Consider the following 15063-nt stretch of genomic DNA (forward strand, 5'->3'; position numbering starts at 1 on the left):
ACGCATGCGCAGTATTTCTGGTTAATCTATTTCATCAATTGTTCAAGAATACATATTTGAACGACAAGGTATCTTTTTTGAACCAACCTAACAAACAAAAAATCTAAACCCAAATAGAACAGTCTTCATCTTCAAGATGTTTTCGAAACGGGCTATGTTATGATGTGTGCAGTTCGATTGAATTAACTCTTATATGTAAAAAAGATTCAGGACTGGCATGAACTGAATTTTACGTTTGCATGTACATAATCAGCTACAGTAAGCTACTGGGAGATAAGTTTTGTTTTGTTTTGTTTTGTAAGGAATGCGGGGCTATATAATGGATCAATATAATGAAGCTGCAGACGTACCAGTACAGCACCACCAGGGGGCAGCAGACTGTCTCCTGGGAGAGAACAAAGCGACGAGAGCGGTTTGGATGGTCATTTTCTTCACTAGCTGATAATTAGCCCAGGTTAACTTTATGATCATGGATATGCATAATAAATCAATACATTTATCAATGTGTGAGCATAAGATACATCCAAATACAAGGCACTGGCCATTGCATCACGCCATAACACACAACATTAAAGCTGAAATCACATTACAAATACTACAATAGGTTTTTCATAAGTTTGGTGGAGACAGTTTCTGTTAATAAACATACATGATATACACGCTGTAAGCACACCAGATTCTAGCCATGGAGTCATTTCCATCAGTTATACATGCAGTTATACACCAGTGTACTTCAACACTGGAGGCAAGGTGGGTGAGATGCCCTGCCTAAGGACAGCATGCACTACAGCACTGCTGCCCCACTGTGGTATTCCCTCCTGTTCCCAGTGGTCTCACTACTAACCAGGTCCAACTGTGCTTTGCTTCTGAGATCTGACAAGATAAACATTCAGCTAAACTTCATGATTTATTGAGTATTATACTCAGTCATTTTCACTTTTCTCTGTGAAATACTTTTCCCCCCTAATGAAATACCAGAATACAATCCCTTTCCCTAATGAAATACAGCAACATTGTTATAGGTTTAACTGTTGTAGTTTTTGTGCTAAAAAAGTAATAAAATAATATACCAAGACTTACCCAGATTGATAGCTATTTTTTCAGTTTTCATATAAAACAATTGGGAATCAAACTACAAGGGTCCAAGGAAGTCCGTGGTTCACTTACAGTAAGTAATGGGGAATCTGATTTATTTTGAGTTGTAACGTCATAGCCCCATTGTCTCTGTTTCCTGAGGCCCTTTTGGCAAAAACATGTTTGTGTGTACCACCAACCTCTCCAACATTCTATCACTGAAGGATATCCTGTTTGAAGTCACAGCTCCTTCCCACTGGCACTTTGTGACATTCAGGAAATATAATGATAATTTTTCATTATACTTATATCATATTGATTGTTTTACATCCACATTTTCATGGCTGGCAAATGTCTTCCAATTAGACATTGAAAGTCTGTTGATACCTTCAGACCTTTGTAGAAATGTTTTTTTTTGTCACAAAGTCAGTTTTTCTTATAAGAACATGAGAACATTATGTGTTTGTGGCTGTCTGGCCTATCTAAAAGAGAGATGCCAAGCTTCTTTGCACGTCCAATACCCTCCAATCACCTCTGAGAATTAGACTTGGCATTGCATTTGTCTGACCACACTCAAGTACAGTTATTAATAATAGCTTTTGTCAATGAATGTCCAAGTGTGATGTTGTTTTGTCTTTGTAGAATCCTAGCTTCCACACAGTGTCATGCTGGGCAGCGATGGTCAGAAGGATGTTGGCGAGACCACTTCTTCACAATGTGCTCCACGGTTCTCCATCACGGACTCAGCAAAACCCTGTGTCCTGTATCCCCGTGGCAACGACGGGATGAAACACAACAGGTTTGAGAACATTCTGCTGCGATAGCGGTGACCTTTGTTGTGTGCCTCATAAAAGCAGCTCAGCGAACAGATCCTGGAGGGCAAGAAAGAAGGATTATTCCACCAAAAAATAGGCTGTATAAAAAGCACATAAGTCATGGTTTCAATTGCAATTTGATTTTACATTTCTTTTGTAAATGTGATGATTTGGTTACAAAAACATGAGCTTAATCATTACAAATACATAAATAATGTCCATGTACATAATACAATACCATATGCTAGCTCAATGCTTAAGGAACTACTCTGAAGCTTCCTGAATTATCAACATGATTATTATTAATTAAAATTGTGTCAAAACTAACACTGGAACACGTTCCTGTACTGTTAAGCTGTGACCCACTGGGCTGTGGATTGAAGTACAGATTTCTTTGCAATCATTTTTTAAATAAGTTGTTTATTAACAGCTCTCAAATAATCACGTCTGCTATTCTTGGAGCTCAAAGCTTTTAGATAGAATCTGTACATACACGTTTATGACATTAATATCACAAATACATGCTTGGCTTCAGTTCGTTATTGCTTTGCCTTCCCTTTATTCTCAGGCCTATTACTCCACTTATTAAACCACCACTGGAGCCACATCTAATAAAAAGCAGCTCAGAGCCCAAGAACATGGCTTAATATCTGATTCTTATTTGACTTGAAATAAATTGAGCGTTTGCAGTTAGTTTAAGGACTTTAGGTTATCCCGAATATATGTACCAGCATGTTGTTTTTAGTTATTAATTATAAGATTTCATAATGTAGTTTTGAGGGTTTTCAGGGGTAACTATGCCTACATACCCTAGATTTACATAAACAAAATGTGTACTTGAATTTACTATTATTCATCTTCACTTTCCCTCTCCTTGAACCGACACCTTAACGTGGTGGAGGGGTTTGAGTGCCCGAATGATCCCGGGAGCTATGTTGTCGGGGGCTTCATGCCCCTGGTAGGGTCTCCCAAGGCAAACAGGTCCTAGGTGACGGGTCAGACAAAGATCGGTTCAGAAGCCCCCTATGATGACAACACAAACAAGGCACTTTACGTCGCCCGGATCGGCGTCACCGGGGCCCCATCCTGGAGCCAGGCCTGGGATGGGTGCTCCATGGCGAGCGCCTGGTGGCCGGGTCTTACCCCACGGGGCCCGGCCGGGCACAGCCCGAAAGAGCGACGTGGGGCCGCCCTCCCGTGGGCCCACCACCCGCAGGAGGATCCATAAGGAGCCGGTGCAGAGAGATCTGGGCAGCAGTCGACGGCAGGGGCCTCGGCGACCAGATCTCCAGACACAGAGACTAACTCTGGGGACATGGAATGTCACCTCGCTGGGGGAGAAAGAGCCTGAGCTTGTGCGGGAGGTTGAGCGATACCGACTAGATATAGTCGGCCTCACCTCCACGCACAGTTTGGGCTCTGGAACCCGTCTCCTCGAGAGGGGCTGGACGCTCCACTTCTCTGGTGTTGCCCGCGGGGAGAGGCGGCGGGCTGGTGTGGACTTGCTGATAGCCCCTCAGCTCAGCCGCCACGTGTTGGAGTTTACCCCGGTGAACGAGAGGGTCGCGTCCCTCCGCCTTCGGGTGGGGGACAGGTCTCTCACTGTTGTGGCGGCCTACGGGCCGAACAGCAGTGCAGAGTACCCGGCCTTCTTGGAGTCCTTGGGAGGGGTACTGGACAGTGCACCGACCGGGGACTCCGTTGTTCTACTGGGGGACTTCAACGCCCACGTGGGCAATGACAGTGACACCTGGAGAGGGGTGATCGGGAAGAACGGCTTCCCCGATCTGAACCCGAGCGGTGTTCAGTTATTGGACTTCTGTGCTAGCCACGGATTGTCCATAACGAACACCATGTTCAAGCACAAGGGTGTCCATCAGTGCACATGGCACCAGGACACCCTAGGCCGGAGGTCAATGATCGACTTTGTTGTCGTGTCATCAGACCTCCGGCCGCGTGTCTTGGACACTCGGGTGAAGAGAGGGGCAGAGTTGTCAACCGATCACCACCTGGTGGTGAGTTGGATCCGCTGGCGGAGGAGGAAGCCGGACAGACTTGGCAGACCCAAGCGCATTGTGAGGGTCTGTTGGGAACGTCTAGTGGAGCCCTCTGTCAGTAGGGTATTCAACTCGCACCTCCGGGAGAGCTTCTCCCATGTCCCGGGGGAGGCTGGGGACATTGAGTCCGAGTGGACCATGTTCTCCGCCTCCATTGTTGATGCGGCTGCTCGGAGTTGTGGTCGCAGGGTCTCCGGTGCCTGTCGTGGCGGCAACCCCCGAACCCGGTGGTGGACACCGGAAGTAAGGGATGCCGTCAGACTGAAGAAGGAGGCCTATCAGGCCACTCTGGCTTGTAGGTCTCCGGAGGTCATCGACGGGTATCGGCAGGCCAAGCGAGCCGCGGCTCGTGCTGTCGCAGAGGCAAAAACCCGGGCCTGGGAGGAGTTCGGGGAGGCCATGGAGGAGGACTATCTGTCGGCACCAAAGAAATTCTGGCAAACCGTCCGGCGCCTCAGGAGGGGGAAGCAGTGTCTCACCAACACCGTTTACGGTGCGGGTGGAGGCCTGCTGACCACGACTGGGGATGTCGTCGGACGGTGGAAGGAATACTTTGAGGATCTCCTTAATCCCTCAGTCACGTCTTCCGAAGAGGAAGTAGAGACCGGGGACTCGGAGGCTGGCTCATCCATCACCCAAGCTGAAGTCACTGAGGTTGGTCGCAAACTCCTCGGTGGCAGGGCTCCGGGGGTGGATGAGATCCGCCCTGAGTACCTAAAGTATCTGGATGTTGTAGGACTGTCTTGGTTGACACGTCTCTGCAACATCACGTGGCGGTCGGGGACCGTGCCTCTGGACTGGCAGACCGGGGTGGTGGTCCCTCTGTTCAAGAAGGGGGACCGGAGGGTGTGTTCCAACTACAGAGGGATCACACTCCTCAGCCTCCCGGGTAAGGTCTATTCCAAGGTACTGGAGAAGAGAATCCGACCGATAGTCGAACCTCGGATTCAGGAGGAGCAGAGTGGTTTTCGTCCCAGTCGTGGAACACTGGACCAGCTCTATACCCTCCATCGGGTGCTCGGTGCAGGTGGGTGGGGAGTCCTTGCCCCAAGTGGAGGAGTTCAAGTATCTCGGGGTCTTGTTCACGAGTGAGGGAAGGATGGAGCGTGAGATCGACAGGCGGATCGGTGCAGCGGCTGCAGTGATGCAGTCGCTGCATCGGACCGTTGTGGTGAAGAGGGAGCTGAGCCGAAAGGCAAAGCTCTCTATTTACCGGTCGGTCTACGTTCCTACCCTCACCTATGGTCATGAGCTTTGGGTAGTGACCGAAAGAACAAGATCACGGATACAAGCGGTCGAAATGAGTTTCCTCCGCCGTGTGGCTGGGCGCTCCCTTAGAGATAAGGTGAGGAGCTCGGCCACAAGGGGGGAGCTCGGAGTAGAGCCGCTGCTCCTCCACGTCGAGAGGAGCCAGCTGAGGTGGCTCGGGCATCTGTTCCGGATGCCTCCTGGGCGCCTCCCTGGGGAGGTGTTTCAGGCATGTCCCACCGGGAAGAGGCCCCGGGGAAGACCCAGGACACGCTGGAGAGACTATGTCTCTCGGCTGGCCTGGGAACGCCTCGGGATCCCCCCGGAGGAGTTGGAGGAAGTGTCTGGGGAGAGGAGGTCTGGGAGTCCCTGCTCAGACTGCTGCCCCCGCGACCCGGCCCCGGATAAAGCGGCAGAAGATGGATGGATGGATGGATCTTCACTTTACAGGGGCTGTAAGTGGCTTGAGCATTGTTGCTATTCTAAGCTTCTCTGGACAGTGAAATGGACCTTCTGTCAGGTAGATAACGACATACACTAACATTGTATTACACAAAAATAAGTAATTCACAGGGTAATACAAGCAGACTTTTATGTTTCAATGCTGCATGGCATGATTACATTTGATTTTAACTTTTACATCAGCAAGACTAAATGAAGGTTTACGTTACTTTGTATCCCCGCATACAGAAACATCCTCTGCTTTTAACCCATTTTTCACTGTTGTCCAAGGCTTATGGAATCTATGCATAAAATATGCTTATCAGGAGCTGTTGAGTTCACACTTGATTATTTTTTTTGCCATAGTTATAACACAATGTCAGACAATTATCTATGGGGCACGTCTTTTCTTTCCTGTAAGCATAACATGTTTTCTCTACATTGATTGGGGTTGAGTGTTCTTGGCCTTGTTTCTCTTGGCTGTGTCCCAGGACTTTAAAAGCTATAGAGCCTCGGCTCTATAGCTTTTAAACGCCAGAGTGGCAGTGTTAACCCAGGGGCTATCTCCTCTGCTGTGTACTTACCTGTATTCAACACATACAGTATAGTAGTCCAGAACTGTGTGCATGTTCAGTGCATAGCTGGTTCAAACAGCCTAGTGGTGGGTCTGGGGCTCTTCCCCAAGATATATTTGAATATATCTAACCACATTTCCAATAATTTGGTGCACACTCAGTGCACATCTAGGGATGAGCCCCAGGTGCAGAGCAGCAGTTCAAGACGCTCCTCTGTCGCCGAACTCTCGCCCGTTCTGTTACCTGTGAAGTGTTCAGATTCAAGACAGATAGAGACTGTGTGTGTCCCTCGTGTCCCTCGTACAAATAATGCCAAAAAGTCACATCTCAGAAAAAATATTTCAGGCGTCAGACCAAATAACTTAAGGAAAATAACAATCACAAATGACACAAATACACAAATGAATAAACACGTAAAATGTGGACTGCTAAACATTAGAGCAATTTCCTCCAAATCGCTCTTAGTTAATGAATTAATTAGTGACTATAACATAGATCTTCTAGCTCTAACTGAAACGTGGCTTCAACAAGACGACTACGTCAGACTAAATGAGTCCACCCCACCCACCCATGTTAACTTTCAGACTGCCAGGAGCACAGGCCGAGGTGGTGGTGTGGCAGTGATCTCACACTCAAGCCTACTCATGAGCCCTAAAACTAACAATGCATTTCACTCATTTGAAAGCCTTATGCTGTCGATCACATGTCCAAATATGAAAAACCAAAAAGGAGTTTTGTTCATAGTTATCTACCGACCTCCTGGTCCCTAGTTTTTAACAGAGTTTTCTGACTTTATATCAAACTTAGTGTTAGCCTGGGATAAAATAGTTATAGTTGGAGACTTTAATATCCACGTGAACATGAGTGATGACGCTCTCAGTAATGCCTTCAGCGCCTTGTTAGACAGCATTGGTTTCACTCAGAATGTAAATAAACCGACTCACACTCACAAGAACACTCTGGATCTTGTCCTAACGTATGGAACAGAGATTAGTGACCTCAGTGTCCTCCCTCAAACCCCTATATTGTCAGATCATTTCCTAATTACCTTTCAGTTTATTCTTAAAGATCATCCAGTCCCACAAAATAAAGTTATAATGAAAAGGACAATATCTGAAAAATCTATCTCAAAATTCAAAGAAATAATAGAGCCAATATTCAGTGACATGTCATGTGATCCTGCTGAGAACAGTTTTAGTCCCAGTTTAAGTGATCAATGTGTCGACTTGACCATGAATTCTCTGAAGTCTGCTCTTGACGTTGTCGCGCCGTTAAAACAGAAGGTCATTAGGCCAAAGCGCGCCCATGGTACAACCAAGAACTGCGTTCACATAAACAAAAAGTTAGAAAGTTAGAGGGATTATTTCGTCGCTCTCACACCGAAGAATCCCTAAAAGCATGGAAAAGTTGCCTGCTGTCCTATAAGCAGGCTCTGCGTAAGGCCCAAACCAGATATTATTCAAATCTAATAGAAGTCAACAAAAGTAACACTAAATTCCTTTTCAGCACTGTAGCTAGGCTAACAAACTGTCACAGTGCAGTAGAGCCCTCAATCCCAGCTACACTTAGCTCTGATGATTTCCTCCTATTTTTTAATAATAAAATAAAAACAACCAGAGATAAATTAGATGAAATTACCCCCGCTATTAGCCCTGAACTAGCCCAAGCTGTAAATCTAACGTCCCATATAAATCCACCTGTAAACCTAGAAAGGTTCACAGCTGTTGATCAAGCAGAGATAACTTCAGCCATTATGTCCTCTAAAAGCTCAACTTGTGTCCTAGACCCCATTCCAAGCAGACTCCTCAAAGACATTCCTCCCCTAATTATAGACCCTATTCTTAATATAATAAATACTTCACTCCAAAGTGGCTATGTTCCACAGTCCTTCAAACATGCAGTCATTAAACCTCTTCTGAAAAAGCCTAATCTAGATCCCGACCTATTGGTAAACTACAGACCTATTTCAAATCTTCCCTTCGTCTCTAAAATCCTTGAAAAAGTTGTAGTAAAACAGCTTTGTCGCCACCTGCAGGACAATAACTTATTTGAAGTTTTCCAGTCAGGGTTCAGAGCCCACCACAGCACTGAAACTGCACTAGTTAAAGTCACAAATGATTTGTTATTAGCCGCTGACGATGGACTGGTCTCAATCCTGGTTCTGTTGGACCTCAGCGCAGCGTTTGACACCATCGACCACAACATTCTACTGCAGAGGTTAGAATGTGATGTAGGTGTTGGAGGAACAGCCCTCAGCTGGTTTAAATCCTATCTATCTGATAGGTTCCAATTTGTTAATGTAAACCAGAGCTCCTCACCAAGCTCTAAAGTAATTTACGGTGTGCCACAGGGTTCGGTACTCGGTCCAATTCTGTTTACTCTTTATATGCTACCATTAGGCAACATTATCAGAAAGCATGGCATTAACTTCCACTGCTATGCAGATGACACTCAGCTGTATTTATCAATGAAACCTGATCAGAGCGATCAAGTAGACAGACTTAGTACTTGTGTGAAGGAGATAAAAACCTGGATGACACTAAACTACCTGCTTCTTAACCCTGAAAAAACCGAGGTCATTGTGCTTGGCCCTAAGCATCTACGAGACGCTCTATCTGAGCAGATAGTCACACTGGACAATGTCAGTGTAGCCTCCAGTTCTACTGTAAGAAACCTTGGAGTCTTATTTGACCAGGAGCTCTCATTTAAAGCTCATATAAATCAAGCTTGTAAAACAGCCTATTTCCATTTGCGCAACATAGCCAAAATCAGAAGAATCCTGCCTAAAAGTGATGCCGAAAAACTTATCCATGCATTTGTAACGACTAGATTAGACTACTGTAACTCCCTGCTTGCAGCGTGTCCTAAAAGCTCCATAAAACGCTTTCAACTGGTTCAAAATGCAGCAGCAAGATTACTAACAGGAACAAAAAGAAGAGAGCACATTACGCCAGTGCTGAAGTCTCTTCACTGGCTCCCCGTCGAGTCTAGAATCAAATTCAAAATTCTACTCTTGACCTACAAAGCCATAAATGACATGGCCCCATCCTACCTCAAAGATGCTATAGAACCATATCATCCAAACAGAGCTCTTCGCTCTCAGAATGCTGGCCTTCTGGTGGTGCCAAGAGTCTCTAAAAGTACTGTAGGAGGTAGAGCGTTTAGCTACCAAGCTCCTGTGTTATGGAATCAGCTCCCGACCCATGTTAAATATGCTGACAGTCTCTTCATTTAAGTCCAGGCTTAAAACGTTCCTCTTCGAAATCGCTTATGGTCAGACCAGTTAGGAACAGAAACATAAACCCACAGCTTTAGCTATGCTGCCCTAGGAGTAACTATCCTGGGGGAAGTATGACAGCTTGAGCACTATCCTCTTCTTCTGACTACTTATGCTATCAAACAATATTTATTTTTTGATTCCACTTGCAAACTGTTCACCGCCTTCTTTTTCTTTCTCTCACTCCTGAGGACCTGTGGACCCAGATGCCCCTCCCCTGGTGAAGTGGTCCCTGCCCTGTGTGGACGGTCCCTCATCTGCCTGAAGAGTGGCTCCTGTGTGGACGGTCCCTCATCTGCCTGAAGAGTGGCTCCAGTTCGCCTCAGTCGGTCCCTCATCTGCCTGAAGAGTGGGTCCAGCTCGCCTCCGACGGTCCCTCTTCTGCCTGAAGAGTGGGTCCAGCTCGACTCAGACGGTCCCTCTTCTGCCTGAAGAGTGGGTCCAGCTCGACTCAGACGGTCCCTCTTCTGCCTGAAGAGTGGGTCCAGCTCGACTCAGACGGTCCCTCTTCTGCCTGAAGAGTGGGTCCAGCTCGACTCAGACGGTCCCTCATCTGCCTGAAGAGTGGGTCCAGCTCGACTCAGACGGTCCCTCTTCTGCCTGAAGAGTGGGTCCAGCTCCAGTCTCCTCGTGTCCGTCTGTCCGTCTGTGAGAGTCGGATCTCTCCTTCACTGGAACTCCTCCAGGTTTCTACGCTTTTTTCCCAAAGAGGTTTTTTTGTAGTTTTTCCTGGCCGAGAAGGAGAGTCTAAGGACAGAGGACCCTGGGACATCGTCCCTCGCCACCACAGACATTGTCTGACTCCATCGCCACCACAGACATTGTCTGACTTCATCGCCACCACAGACATTGTTGATTCATTTCTCCCTGTGGCCCTCAGAGGCAACTGTTGTTGTGATTTTGGGCCTTACAAAAATAAATTGATTTGATTTGATTTGATTTGATATAATTTTGGCAATTATAGTCAAGATGAATTAAACATACTCATTTGAATACTGCCTGATGTATACCTGAAACCGCCTGGTTACACTAATGTATAACACACGTTCTCTCCTTCCTCCTCCTGTTGTTGTCTGTTAGTTTTCAAGACTTTAAAATAATGTAATGGACAGATTAATGCTGTCATTTTCTGCATTATGACTTTCAGATGGAAGTTGATACATCTTGATTTAAAATGTTTTCAAAATGACTACCGTTGAAACGTTTTATGATAATCATCTCTTGTATATAGCAGAGGCAGGTGTCCAAACTGTTGCTCGGGGACCAAATACAGCTCTCAGAATCATTTTTCTTGTTTAATGTTTAACTGAATTAGCCCAAATGATCACATGCAGTACTTTTTTCATGCAAATGTAAGTCATTTTGCCATCAAAACCTTACTAACCAACAATGTATTGTGATGTATAACATTCATTTTCCATGCCTTACATTGGCTCTGTGAAAGCTCTGTTAAATGGATCCATCTGAATTATTCATTGTGTTGACCACTGCTTTGTGGCCCGCTGCTTCAGGCAGACGTGTATAACATACAAATACAAGAAGAAGATTATTTAGGTTCCATGAACGTCCCGGTGTATAGTATAGAGTATAGCCCCTTTAAAAGTTTGCAAACAAATACTTTCTAAATTCCAGAAGATGTCAAGTGGAACAATATGCAATTTCAATGGATGAGCCAGGATTAAACTCAACATATCACAAAATATGAAAAGTCAAGTCTGATTTAGAAATGAAAACCACTGAGACATGTGGGTTTTATCGGAGCCTGACTTAAAGATATTCACAAAATCATTCTACATTATTTACATTGAATGCAATAGAAGATTACGACGGACACAAAATCCTTTTAGTTTTAGGTAATACTTACAGAAATTTTGACGACACAAAACTTTTTCTTTTTATCTTTTGATATATAACATATTGACAAAAAAAATATTTTTTGTGAAACTCAGACACAATTTAGAGGTTGAAAACTATATTTTTCTATCCTTTGTAATAGAAAGGCAGACATTTCTACCATGAGAATTTAAAATAGTTGTTTATCTTTTGTTGTTAAGACTCAAAACCAGATCTGATGTTGAGATCTGATGTCAGTTAATCACTGAAAATGTGTATTTTCCTCTAGTCCCCTAGTCTAACTTTAATACTGGTAACCACATTAGACCAGAAAATGATGGAAATCACAATTATTTTCTCTGGTTGACATTTTCATCAGTTTGGCACTAGGTGTCACTGATTTTCACATGTGTTGTGAACATTTTATTACTGTGGACACGCTCTGCTAATGTCCAGTTGCAATACTTTGATAACATTAAGCTAACACCTGCTTGAATCGTGTGATGAACAACATGGCCAGTGGTTGATCCAGGCTCTTATCGTTTATGCTTCCCTCCTCTTGGCTCCTGTTCAGCCGCTCTGCTCCAGCGCTCTGACTGACTCATGTTCATTGCACTTACTCCCACAAAGTTTAAACGATTACCCTCTGTTTTCATTTCAAGCTTTCTGAAAAGCAGGGCCTGGTTTTTCTCTGCCTCTTCTTCATTGTTCTGCTCAAGTCACTTATTGTTTAATGGTCACTGAGCTCAGCCTTGGCCTAAACAAATGTGGTTTAGATTCGAGGAGTGTTGCTATTAATATCCAGTCAGTCTTTTGGCAGGAGATAGCTGGTACTTAAAGAGAGACAGGAGACTCGATATGACGGGAGGGACTTCAGCCTCGAGCACTGGGACAACTTTGTTTTAGTCTATTTCACAATAGACTAAAACTGATCTACAGCTAACTGATCTGTAAAATAGATCAGTTAGCAAAATCAAGGTTTTTCTCCCTACAGCTTACACAACCAAAGCACTGCCAACTTGTCTCTACGGATATGTTATTCCTTTACCTAAAATGTTCTACAGTATGACATTAAACTACTACTAGGCAAAGTTATAGGTCTGATCTGTGGAGAGTCAAGCCTGCTGACAGTAAGAATGCATGTGTTTAGCAATAAAACACCTGTATTGCCAAAAGGTGCAATATAGCTTGCAAGCAACTTAAAATGTCTCAAAATTATACTCAAGAAGAAGTTAAAGTCCCAAGGATTAGTCACCACAGACACATTTGGAAGTGTAGTTCACATAACACATTTTTCCCCCTTTTTTCATCAGGCCTCTTTCACTTCAGGCCACTTCTACGATAGCTACATTACTGCGCGAATGACACCTCCAACACCTGTACTTTAATATAGGTTGTAAAAAACGTGCCTATTTGTGCTCTTCAGGTTACAATACTGTGGAATGCATGTGCTGGTGTGGTTGTCGTACCAGTCAGCAAGAGGTCTGGGCACGATGTGGTGTTATTAGTTAAAATTCCACTATTATGCGGATTAATCTACAGCTTCTACTTTGATCTTTTGGACCACGTTAAGCCACTTTGGACTTTAGAGGGAAGCGGAGGCACCAGCACACATTTATGACTGAAATCGCATAATCTTCAGTGAAAAGTAGTCAAAATATAAGAAGTCACAAGGGTCAAATTAATGTCAACGTTGATCCTGTTCAACCAAAGCCTTTTTTTCCTCAAATTGGCTTTATAGGTTTGGTTTATAGAGGAAAGTATAATGCACACCTTGTCCAATAAAGTATATGTGTGACCACAGCATACTAGAAACAAAAAAATAAGCCTTTCTAAATTCAAAAACAGTGTTCCAATCTCTTAATATGATTACTCTCGTAAAATAGATGCCTTATTATAGCAGAAGGTCAAGAAATTCAGTCAATTTTAAGACGATAAACAATTTGAGTTTACGGCTTTGACAAGATCCTGGAGGGATTTACAAATAGCTGTCAGTAAACTTTGCAGTTAGCTGTCCAATACGGGGTGGGGAGAACATTATGCAGATGACCTCTCAGCACATACCTGCAGATGAAAAACAATTTGTGGTGTGACTCATACTGTGCCTGGAAATACATGACACAAATAACAATGTCAGGATGACCCACTGATTTGGCTGGATTATGTTTTAATTGCCCTGCACACATAAAAAGGGTGGAGGTGTTGTTGTTGTTGTTGTTGTTCTTCTTCTTCTTCTGAGTTTTTTTTTTGCATTGGAACATTTGCTGCACATGTAGTGTCTACAAATGTGGTCTGTGTTGGTTGATACATAGTTGATGCTTAGGGATAAATTGTAGATTGGCTCCTATCCAGCAGAAAATATTGGTTCAAGGTTTGGCCAATCAGTTAATAAGACTATTTCACGCCACTGTTGGCCTCATTTGAACTTTTATTTATATCAAACTGAAATTATTTTGTTGGTTTTAACCTCTATCCGGCCTGTGTTCATTCAACTCAGATTACCTGACATCTGCGACTTCTTATTATTCCTGAAAAAAGGTAATTTTAAGTATTACATAACCACCATACTTTGTTTTGAAAACATTTACTGGCCTCTATCGTGGCCCAGTTTTAATGGTGAGGCTCAAGCTGCGTCTATTCTTTTCTGACCTGTATCTGCTGCCAATTACATAATATTATTACTGTTTACCTATGCAGCCATTCAAACTGAACAGTGGGACAAAGCTCATACTTTTTCTTATTTGGTAGTATAAACAGGGTATTATTAGTTAGTGTAAATATTGTTCTTTTTGTTGTCATGATTTGAATACAGTTAAGGAGATGGTGAAAGAAAAAGTCTGCTGCAGCCTCTGTACAGTTATGACGTTTGACAGCCTCACACACGCATGTGCGCTCATGTGCCAGAAGCAAGAAAACAACTTGTGGTGAGGTACATCTGGGCCGGTAACTAATTTGTTTCACTGTTATTTACAATAAATACATTGTGTACATACAATACAGAAATACATCAAATATCAACACAAGCTGAATCAAGTCCTCCCAAATCATGTTTCATTCTACTATTACAGTCTCCAATGAGTAATCTGAATACACCCTCATAGTACTGGTGGTTTGTGCAGGAAGTAATGAAATTAATGTTTTATGAATCTGCAGTGACCCAGTCGCAGAACCTCTGTATGAGAATGAGTCCTGTTTGGCCATTTTCCTAAAGAGCATAACAACACTGAGCAAGACAAGGAGTGGTGTGTATATGTGTGTATATATATATATATATATATATATATATATATATATATATATATATATATATATATATATATATATATATATATATATATATATATATATATGTGTGTGTGTGTGTGTGTGTGTGTTTTCTCATGTGAAGGAAATCCAGGACATACCTATGGAGATGAGTTGTCAGCATAAGAATACTTCAGAACTTTGAGGACATGCTCAAGGCTATGTGCAGAGTACATACTGTTATGTAAGCGACATCAGATGGATGACACCGTCCTTGCTTCAGGTTAATGACTACTGTGTATAAATGTCAACCCTGACCAACTGTACAACACTCAGGCCAGTGAGGTTTATTTTGTCACTATTGCAGAATTTGCAGCTGCCTGGGGACTAAAGACGGAAAGTAGACTCCTTTTTTTGATCGATTTATCATTGTGCACTGTCTCTGTACAAACAAAAATCATACCATACCATCATCCACTGACCTACTTATACAGCACTGC

The sequence above is a fragment of the Eucyclogobius newberryi genome, unplaced genomic scaffold (genome assembly GCF_026437365.1).
Source record: "Eucyclogobius newberryi isolate DKJ021-1_F unplaced genomic scaffold, fEucNew1.0.hap1 SCAF_16, whole genome shotgun sequence".
In the NCBI taxonomy this organism is placed as follows: domain Eukaryota; kingdom Metazoa; phylum Chordata; class Actinopteri; order Gobiiformes; family Gobiidae; genus Eucyclogobius; species Eucyclogobius newberryi.